The sequence below is a fragment of the Agelaius phoeniceus genome, chromosome 1, assembly GCF_051311805.1.
Source record: "Agelaius phoeniceus isolate bAgePho1 chromosome 1, bAgePho1.hap1, whole genome shotgun sequence".
NCBI classification, from domain to species: Eukaryota; Metazoa; Chordata; class Aves; order Passeriformes; family Icteridae; genus Agelaius; species Agelaius phoeniceus.
In genome coordinates, this window is record NC_135265.1 from 90,514,978 (window position 1) to 90,525,014 (window position 10,037).

The following is a 10,037-nucleotide window of genomic DNA, read 5'->3' on the forward strand; positions in this document are numbered from 1 at the left end:
AAATGTCTTTTTACAAAGACTTTAAAGAAAGATTTACAAAATACATTCCTGTTAGGGCAACAAAGGTAACATCTCCTTACTTCAACAGTACAGTCATATTTTCTCTAAGGTAGAAATTTCTCTAAGGCAGAGGGATTTAAGCAGAGTTATCCATTGGTTTCTGGCCTGAACAGTGTACTAGTAGGTTTTGGAAGAGTCTAGAGAGAAGCTTGGCTGCAGTACATTTAGGAATCACAGGGGCCTTTTGGCTTTACATCTAAAAATTACAGAAGTACATACATTCAACTGTAAAAGACATTCCATTTCTGTGATATAAATGAAATAGCAAGAAGGAAAGCAATACAATTTCTTCCTTTCCCACAAAAACTATAAGGCTTGATGCCAAAAGTCTATAAGGATTTTAGTGCTTAAATGCTAATTGGCTGCAGGCATCTGGAATCTGCAACATGTTTATTCTGATGCAAAGCCAACAATGTTTTTTTTAAATCTAGGAGAAAGTCATCCTTCTCTTAATGAAACAGTTAAATGCCTTCTGCCTAGAATAGTCATAAAATGCTAATTTACACAGGGTCATGAGAAAGCAGAAGAGCAGAGCCCTGTGGGCTTCCAAGTCATTCCAATAAGGACTATCCAGTCTTTCCCCTATAGCAAGCAGCCTCCTCCTTATGTGTCACTGAGTTTGATTTGTTCCAACACAAGCATGAGGTTTGAGGGTTTCTTCCTGCCTTGCTGACATGTTTACAGTGTCAAGAAAATGTTTGCATTTCCATCTTTAACATCAAAGTATGAGGTATAAAAACAATTTTTAAAATGAAAACTTAAACATAATCCAAGGTCTGAGAGGTAGTGTCTTGGGTGTAGGTTTTTGCCATAACCCAACCAAACTCCAGAGTAAAACCAAATACTTCTATAAAGTATTATGCAAATTAAGTATTTGCCACTGGCATGGTCCACTCATCGTTTCAGGGATGATCATATTATAAACAGCCACAGGAAACCTTTTCTGTAAGACAAGTCACTTCAGTTTCACAACAACGTGAACATCAACATGTAGATAAAATTTCGTGGAATGTCTTTACATATTTTCTTTCAATACAAATCCTATTAGGAGAAAAATCTGATCCAGGACAAAATGGGTGTGGAGAGACTTTATAACTGATTCACTTTTATGGAAGAGAATTCCACATTAACCAGGCTGTCATAAGTCAAAGCTCAGCACACACATTTTCAAGTCAAGTTATGTTTTACTGCTCCAACCTTTAGAAGTTAGTGACAAACATTTGTTAGTGCAGGGAACATCTTTTAGCACAAGGCAGTCATCAAAGAGAATGACTTGAAGATCTTTACAGACTGAAACAATTTTACTGATTGGAACTTAAAGCCACTGCAAGTGGTACAGTCACTGGTCATACTGTTGTTTCTGAAACAGCTAAGCAGTATTTACCCTGCCCTAAAATAAATACTGCTTAGCAGTATTTGCCCTGCCCTAAAGGGCTCATGCCATGAAGGGACAAGCCTTCGAATCCATAGCTCAAACGCTTCCACTATTCTGAGCTGTAATCTATACATCTATCCATCTGCATCCTGGGTTACAGCAACAGGACTACAGCCAGTAGACCCAGGTAAGTTACTTTTTCTCTTCACTTCTCTTCAAGTGCAGCATGGGAAACACAAAGATGATCAGAAGTTGGAGCACTCACCCTTTAAGGAGAGGCTGGGGCAATAGGATTTGTTCAGTCAGGGAGGAGACAGCTCTAAGGGGACTCAGTACTAATTCTAGCTCCACCACTTAAGAGCAGCTTTTGGAGGTGATCAAGCCATTGTGCATCACTTTCCTCAGTGATGCACAATGGATGGACGAGAGTCAAAGGCATAGGTTGAAACATGAGAGGTTCAGTCAAGCAAAGATTGTGGAAGCCAAATTCTTGAGCATTTCAAGATTTGTAAGACCAGCTAAAGCACTGAGCCGACCAGTCTGACCTCACAGCTGACCTTGCTTTGAGCAGGAGGTGGGACTAGAGCCCTTCTGAGATGCCTTTCTACTGGCCTTATCCTGTGAACCTACATCCTGTGCTGAGATTCAGATTTATTTTTTCTCAGTTTCATCATACCTTTTATCTGTACAAAAATGGAATAATTACATGTGAAACTGTAGTCCGATCAAGTGGTTGTAACTACCTTTTTCACAGAGGGTTTCTTCCTCAGAATAAATTTGGTTCCTGAAAAAAAGATATCAGTTCTTAAAGATTTAAAATGCTATATTCTGTTCAATATTCAGATTTAATTCCAGGTTTGGCCAACTTTTCTACTACAAAGCATAACTAAATTCCTGGTTTATGTATCAGGAGTTGTATGCAAAACTCAAATATCATGACAGATGGTGAGTATGTTTTTGTGACCATTTGTGATGTGATAGTTTGTGGGTCACTCCACAATAAATGGGCATCTGGAATGGCCATTAAGGTTTGTCAAAATTATTACACATCTTCAAATGATGGTGAGAATGGGTGGGTTAAAACTTAACCTCAGTAATAAGATCCATCCATAATTGGCAGAGACTGTAACAATGCCCCAGCTGTGCCAAACCAAGAGTAAGAAACATCCACAGTGCCAAAAGAAAAGCTTGCTGAGGATCTTCTCTCAGAGGAGGAAGTCCTGCATTAGGCAGGATGTGAAGGAAAGTGAGTAGCCTTAGCAAAATAAAGTAAGTTTTTCCATAAACAAAAACTGGTTAAGAAACATGACAGAGAAACCAAGAAAGTATAGTCACTTTTCAATGTGGAGAAAATTAATTTGTGGAGTTCAAAAGGGTTGGTAAGGGGAATATGTTGTGTTCAGATTTGGTGTAGAGGAGAGGGTAAGCCCTGAAGTGACTTGTGGTTTGCTGATACATACTGTCTCATGGGTGGCAGTATCCCTGCTCCCCCTCCTAGCCACTGACAGAAGGCAGAATTCTGGCACTAGTCCTGTGGTCTTATCCAGTAAGACTCTAAGGATATATCATGGAATATAAATTGTAGAAGACAAAACCAACCATAAACTATTGCAGACAGAGACCAGAAGAGAAATAAAATGGAAAAGATGCTCAGATACATATGCTTCTGGACATTAACATTTTAATGTATACTGTTTTTGCAGTATTGAAAACTCTTCTGGTGCAGCTATGCAAAGTGGCTCCTGCCATTTTGCAAGTACAATATGTTAGAATCCAAGAACATGGAAACCTTTATAAACAACTCGAAAAGAAAAGAAAAGAAAAGAAAAGAAAAGAAAAGAAAAAAGAAAAGAAAAGAAAAGAAAAGAAAAGAAAAGAAAAGAAAAGAAAAGAAAAGAAAAGAAAAGAAAAGAAAAGAAAAGAAAAGAAAAGAAAAGAAAAGAAAAGAAAAGAAAAGAAAAGAGGAGAAGAAGCCTGAAAAGAAGCAGAACTGTAAGTCAAACACCATCAAGCTAATAGACAGAGGTTGCAGAAGACAGCTGCTTTCTGTGAAGGCTAGAGAGAGGTGTTACCATTGTCTGAGATACTTGGAACAGAAAGGAGAGAAAAAAAGACTCTAACAGTGGCAAATAGCATGTTAAGGAGCGAGCAGTGCATCAAACTGTGAGGCACAAGACAAGAATGTTTGTCAGCATTCTTGTGCCATTTCTTTGAATTTCTTAAGTGAAACCATCCAAACCACCCTTAGAGGAATATTGTGTTTTCATAGTACTGGCATTTAGTGTTTTCCAACACAGTGAGGTCAGCAAGAAGGTGCAAATATTTTCAGAATCTGAACACAGCTATGCCAGGAGAACTCTTAGTACAAACGTGACCCTAGACATATCATCAGCAATTAATGCAGGGTGGTTTCTTTGGGTTTGGTTTTGTTGGGGTTTTTTTTGGTTGTTTCTGCTGTTGTTGCTTTTTGTGTTTTTGTCTCAGCAGCCACTGTAGATTGATTATTCATTTTTTTACACAAATGTGGGGAAAAAAGTGTCACCAGCTTATTATATGCTATTAATGTTAAACAATAACAATGAAAAAAGCCACACCTCATTTGTTAATATGATACCTTTTGTACACCTGTCACAATACTGGGAAACTGAAGGGCTTAATCTTTGATATTACATATTTACAAGCCTCACAGATCAAACTCAAATGGTGTTTCAACTGTACTTTACCTAGAGCAAGAAATGTCTAGGCAGATAGCCCAAAGCATATTTAGAGCTGCCCTGCAGTCAGTGAGACACATGAAGCGAGTATACAATGTCAAAGTACTGTAAAAATAAGTCAGCTAGTATATAATTGGCTTGGATCATAGGTCTACAGGGCTAAGACACCAGAGCCATTGGTAAATTACACAGACACTTTTACTTGATTTCCTGTTTTTTCAGCTCTGAAGTGATAATTCTGGTGAAGATGACAAAGACTGTTGAAGAGATTTTATTTAATACAGATGGACATGTTAATGCAGAGTGATCTACCCATCCCTCCAATTAGCCTACTAGGTGCAGCTTGATATAAAGCAGAGACTGGAGCCCTGAGGACATGAAGCAAGACAGGGAGAGCAACATAGCTCAGCATGTTTTCAGGAAATCCAATTATTTGTCTGAAGCTTTGAATTCAAAAGTGGATTCAGAAAGTCCTAAAGCAATTATGATTTGCACTGAAAGAGACTGGCTAAAGCCAGCAGCTAAGCGTTTGTATTGTTTTTGGCTTGTGTGCTCCATTTATACAGTAAGGCCCTTTAGCGCAGTCATTTCAGCATGTAACTGAAATGAGTTTAGTTTTCAATAGGATTCTTCTTTCAAATAAGTTGATAAGAAACACACCACTGTTCTTACTTTTAACGCAGACAGAAGGGCTCAGAAAAAAAAATCTATATTTCAAAAACTATTTGAAAACTTTTATGGGCTTTCAAGACAGTGTTGTGTTAGGTGTGTTGCACAAGAAGATAATGCTAAAGCATTTGCCTGGGCGAGTACCCTTCAGTTAGTCTACTGACTCTTCCTATGGTAGCATGATGTGCTATGCCAGCATGATCTGAGGCAGGAAACATTCCAACAAGATACACAAATCCTTTATACTTGGCATGTGTGCCAGTCACTTTGGTGAAGAAAGAAACAAATATAATGTATTCTAAGACTATTTTAGTGCTTTTGCCACCACCAAATGCTCTGTATTTCTGAAAATGTACCTCCTAATTTGGATACTTTAATTTCCATACTTATGTATGTTGTATACATAGTCCATACATATTACAACCTTAAACCACTTTATTAGTGGTATCAAGAGATACCTGAAATCATTGGCTTTCTAAAGAAACCAAAGTATGGAAAAATTATCTTCTAAGATTTTATGCATTTATCTCCTGAATAGGAAGTGACTCTGAACATATTTATCACAGCACTCATGCTTTATGCAGGAAGGAATTTATGTTTTAGCTTTACATTTTGGTCATGAACACTAAGTATGTATTTTTTTTTTCAAAATTCACCAAGTATAGCAAACGAAATGCTGTGAGGCAGGAATCTGTAACACTAGGAAATTTATTTTTCATATATGTATTTAATGCACACATTCTTTAAAAGTCAGTTGTAGGCTAATTTGTTTTATTTTCAGAGACTCTTTAGAGATTATAGCAGAAGAAAAATGTGTATTTTAGTCATATTCTTCTAATTTTAAATCATTTATGTGTCTCTTCTTGAAGATAAAAATCTGTTCTATAAGAACTCTCTCCTGAGTTGTAGCTGCTAGATATCTTTTTTAAATAGCAGTAAAAATACCTCATAAACAAAGTTGGCTCAAAAATGGGATTCCAACTTCACTGGAAGTTTTTTTTTTTAATTTAGTTTTGATCTGACCTATGGTGGCTGTTTCCAATGTCCGTAGCCCAGGCAGACTCTGCAGGGATCCAGGCAGGGTTCTCTTTGAACTCTGTCTTGAGTTTGCTAAAACCTCATTGAGCCCAAGATGTTTTAAATGAAAGACTTCAGACTGTATGAAGTAGCATTTTTTGACAAAACTTTGTTTCCTTTGGTAATTTCTGAACACTTCTATTTACAACATGCTTTGATTGAAGACAGACTGCTATGATGAAATGACAGACGTTTCATAATTATTCCCTTCCAAAGCCTTTTGGATGCAAGCCTCATCATAATTCACAAATGGGTTAGTCTACTTTTCTTTGACTCTGTCACTTAATAAGAGCCAATATCTACTTGAGCAATTAGCTGAACATATTTTACTAGACTTCTAAAACAAAATCACAATGATAACCTTGTGAATAATTTCCAAGATTAGTTATTAGAAAAACTGAATTCTTCTCAGTCTTGCTGCAGATACTGTGCCATGGGTTTTGGCCCGCCACAGAAAACCTCCAAGAATGTCTATAGAAGCTTTTGTGATGTGTCCTAAGGCTGCTTTCTGCATTAGCTCCAGTCCCATAATCATCCCTTTCTACCCTTCCTTGTGTTTTCTGATGGCCTGTTGTTCATTGATATAAAGTTTGTTTATTGTCAGCATTGAATATCTGACACAAACCACCCCAATGTGCCAGGATAGTTACCCAGCCCTGTCCCAAGCTGTTTTGATTGTTACTGTGGAAAAAACAATGCTGTTAATCCTCTCCCTTGTATGTGAGTAGATAACAACCAATGTAACAGAGACTGTGTTGGAAAGTGCTCCAGGCACACCACCCCTCTGATTTAGCATCTCTGGGCAGCTGACCAGACTGGCTGAAGGATGGGATGATCCTGCTGTTAGTTAATTGTGCATATGTAAAAGTTAGAATCAGACTGTCATGCTGCATAACTGCAATTAAGAAGCCAGTCTCCATTTCAGCAGTTCTCATGTGGAGTTTTTGAATTAGTAAATACTCCTGCTAGTTGGTTTACTTTCTGAAGTGTTTGCAGGAAGCAAACATACATGTCAGTTACTATACTTTCATTTATGCTCACTCATAGAGATGCACACAGGCATAAGTGTAAACATTTGTGCATAAAGGACACATAATAGCTTTCGTGGTGTTTTAAAAGTGTATAGTGAAACAGTAATTTCAATAGATGCAGGGTGCTTTGCACATCAATACTTCTCTGATTATTTAAATGTTTGAGAAATTCTTTACCTACTCTTCATTCCTTCTATGAGCTGTGTCAGTCAATTCTTACAGTAAATCTCTTTGTCTGCTGGGAATCTACAGAAAAAATAATCTGAAACTCCCTTGTTAGGAAGGTGTCAAATCCTTAATTCAAGCAAGAAATATTTAAATAAGCAAGAAATATTTAAATTTTTTGTACACAAGAAAATTTAAACATTAGGATATTTATGATTATCCTATGGATAAACCTGTAATCACAAGCATTACCAATCTTTTTCTGCATCATCCTCAGTTTAAAAAAAGCCAACATTTTCATTTTTTAAAGAGTAAGGAAAAAAAACACAGATTACAAAAATAATAATAAATAAATGGATAAAAACTGTATAGCATACACAAGAGAAATGCATTTTGTTGGTTTAGCTTGCACCAGAATGTGGATTTTATTCATAGAATACAATGCATCTTGCTATGCTTCTGTTATTTAAAATTCAAAATACATTCATACACACACACACACACACATACATGTATACAAATAGGACTTCTTTTTGAAAACAATTTCAAAAAGTCAAAATACTACAAAATATCACTACAGATACCTATATAGCATAAAGATGCTTCATAGATCCTTTAAAAATTAAATGTTTCTGGCCATCTTGAAGAGTAAAATATTGATTGCCAGATTGTGGCATCAGAGAAGCAGAAGAGACTCTGATACAAAAATTTCTCTTCTCAGGTGGGGTAATAAGTAAAGCTTGTTTTGGAGAAACCTGTAACCTATATCCCTATTTTGATTTCATTTCTTTAAGAAGTTTCACCTTAGTAATATTTAAAATGATGAAGTAGCTGGTCTGTCTTTCTGAAAAGAAGATACAAATGGTGAATATAGTGCCAAAATCTGTACCTTTTGCTTCCCTGGTGGAACTTTAGACAGACCTGACCTATAAAGTCCCAAGTGGCTTAATTTGGGCTATCTATGTGCCTCTCTTCTAAATATATTGCTTTACATTAAGTCTATTCTTTGAAAGCATTTGAAGTTGATTTCTCTTTGGAAAAGAAGACAAAGAAGAACTACTGGGATGTTCTCCACCCCAGTCTTACTGGGTTGCAGGTTTGGTTTGTTTGTTTGGGGTTTTTTTGTTTGGTTTTGTTTTGGTTTTTTTTTTTCATATACCGTTCCCTATTCTTTACCATAAAGGTTTTAGGGTTTACGGTACAATGATGCTTTGACAGCACCAGTCTGTAATGGAAAGCTATTTTTGACTTTGATTAGTAAGCAATAAGGCAGATTTCAGAAACCAAACAGTTCTTTGGAATTCTAAGAATTAGAATAGATTTTATTGCTCCTTTTATTATTCTGAATATTAGGTGCATACTTTGGGTAATAGTAACGTAAAATTATTTATGAATTGTGAATAAACTCATTGTGAAAAATTTATCCAACGAGAATGGTGTTGGATCGACTGCTTTGTGACCACATGGAAAAAACCAGAACAGGTGTATATTCACAGGTGTGCAAAACTCCCCTATTTACATTAAAACAAAGCTAAGCCTTTACAAGCCATGGCTTAACGTTTTCCTCAAGTCAGGTTTAAAATACTGGTAAACCCTATATTTAATGCCCTTACAGCATCTGAATTTATAGAAATGGCATTATGATGGTAGATTTAGCTCTGATGCGTTGATATTGCTAAGGAGGACAGCTGAGGAGGGGGCAGGACAACACCTGCTTTGTGAACAGGTGTTGTCAGGTGAAACTGTGCTGCAACCATTTCTCCAGGGAGCCTGTTTCACTTGTATCTTCATGTAAAAAAATGTAAAAGCTGTTTGTTCTTTCTTTTTTCTTGAAATCTCCTTCTGTCAGTGTGTTACTGACAGTAAATTCCACTGCAGGAAAATAAACCAAGAAAGTAGTCTGTACATTAAAAAACACTCCAATTTCAATAAAGTTTACTACATTTCTCCCAGCTTCCTGTTTTTGAAGTTAGTTATGTCTACTGGATGTGGCTTTGTTGGGAGCTATTCCAAGCTCCATCACCTTATGAAATGCTCTGACACATTTGGCTACAATGATAAGTATTCTATGTCTTATGACAACAGGAATGCCAAAGATTTTTAAAATTCAGCTTCCTGAATTCCTTATGTGGTTAAAAATGAAGAAATAGATGCCAAAGAACAAGACCCCAGGTGCTAATATTTTATCTGAAGAGCTGATAAAACTACTTACAGATACCAAAGCAAGAGAGGAGTTTATGGCACCTGGCCAAATTATAGCTGAACAGATTTGGAAAGAGTAATTCAGGATATGCTTTGGGGAAAAGATCAGTCTCAGGGCCTGAGTAAATTTATATAAGTTTTATAAGCTTTTCTCCACCTTACTTGTGGGTTCAGGAAACTATTTCTCTCCTTGATAGAATTTGGTATCTTAGGAGGGGGAGTTATTAATGAACATTTCTGTCCGCCTTCCCCTGCATCGCAAGTTGGTTGTACTAGATACTGAACAGGGAAACTGTAATGCAGGATATCAAACTATGAATAACTGTGGGATCCTTCTCCAGGGTTTGGTACATCTGAAATCACTGCCCCAAATCTTCTTATACCCTTCAGCTAATTAGAGAATTCATTCACACAAGGTTTTACAGGTATGGAAGCACCAGTCACCTCCTCCTATGCAATAGGACACAAAAGTCAGCTTATTGGTGTCTTGACTGCCAGTCTCTGCCCAAGCACTTTTCATCTTACAATATGGATTTCTAAAGCAAAAGCTGTAATTTCTTACTTATAAGATCTGCTAAGGTAAGTGTTCTGTCATTGTGTTGGAAGCTATGTTTGCATTGACAAATCAACATTAGTGGAACTGGAGGGGGAAAAATGAATTACTCTAACCTACTGGACAAGGACAACACACACAGAGAAAGAAGACATGTGAGTTTTATTCCTGATCCAACGATTCTTGAATTA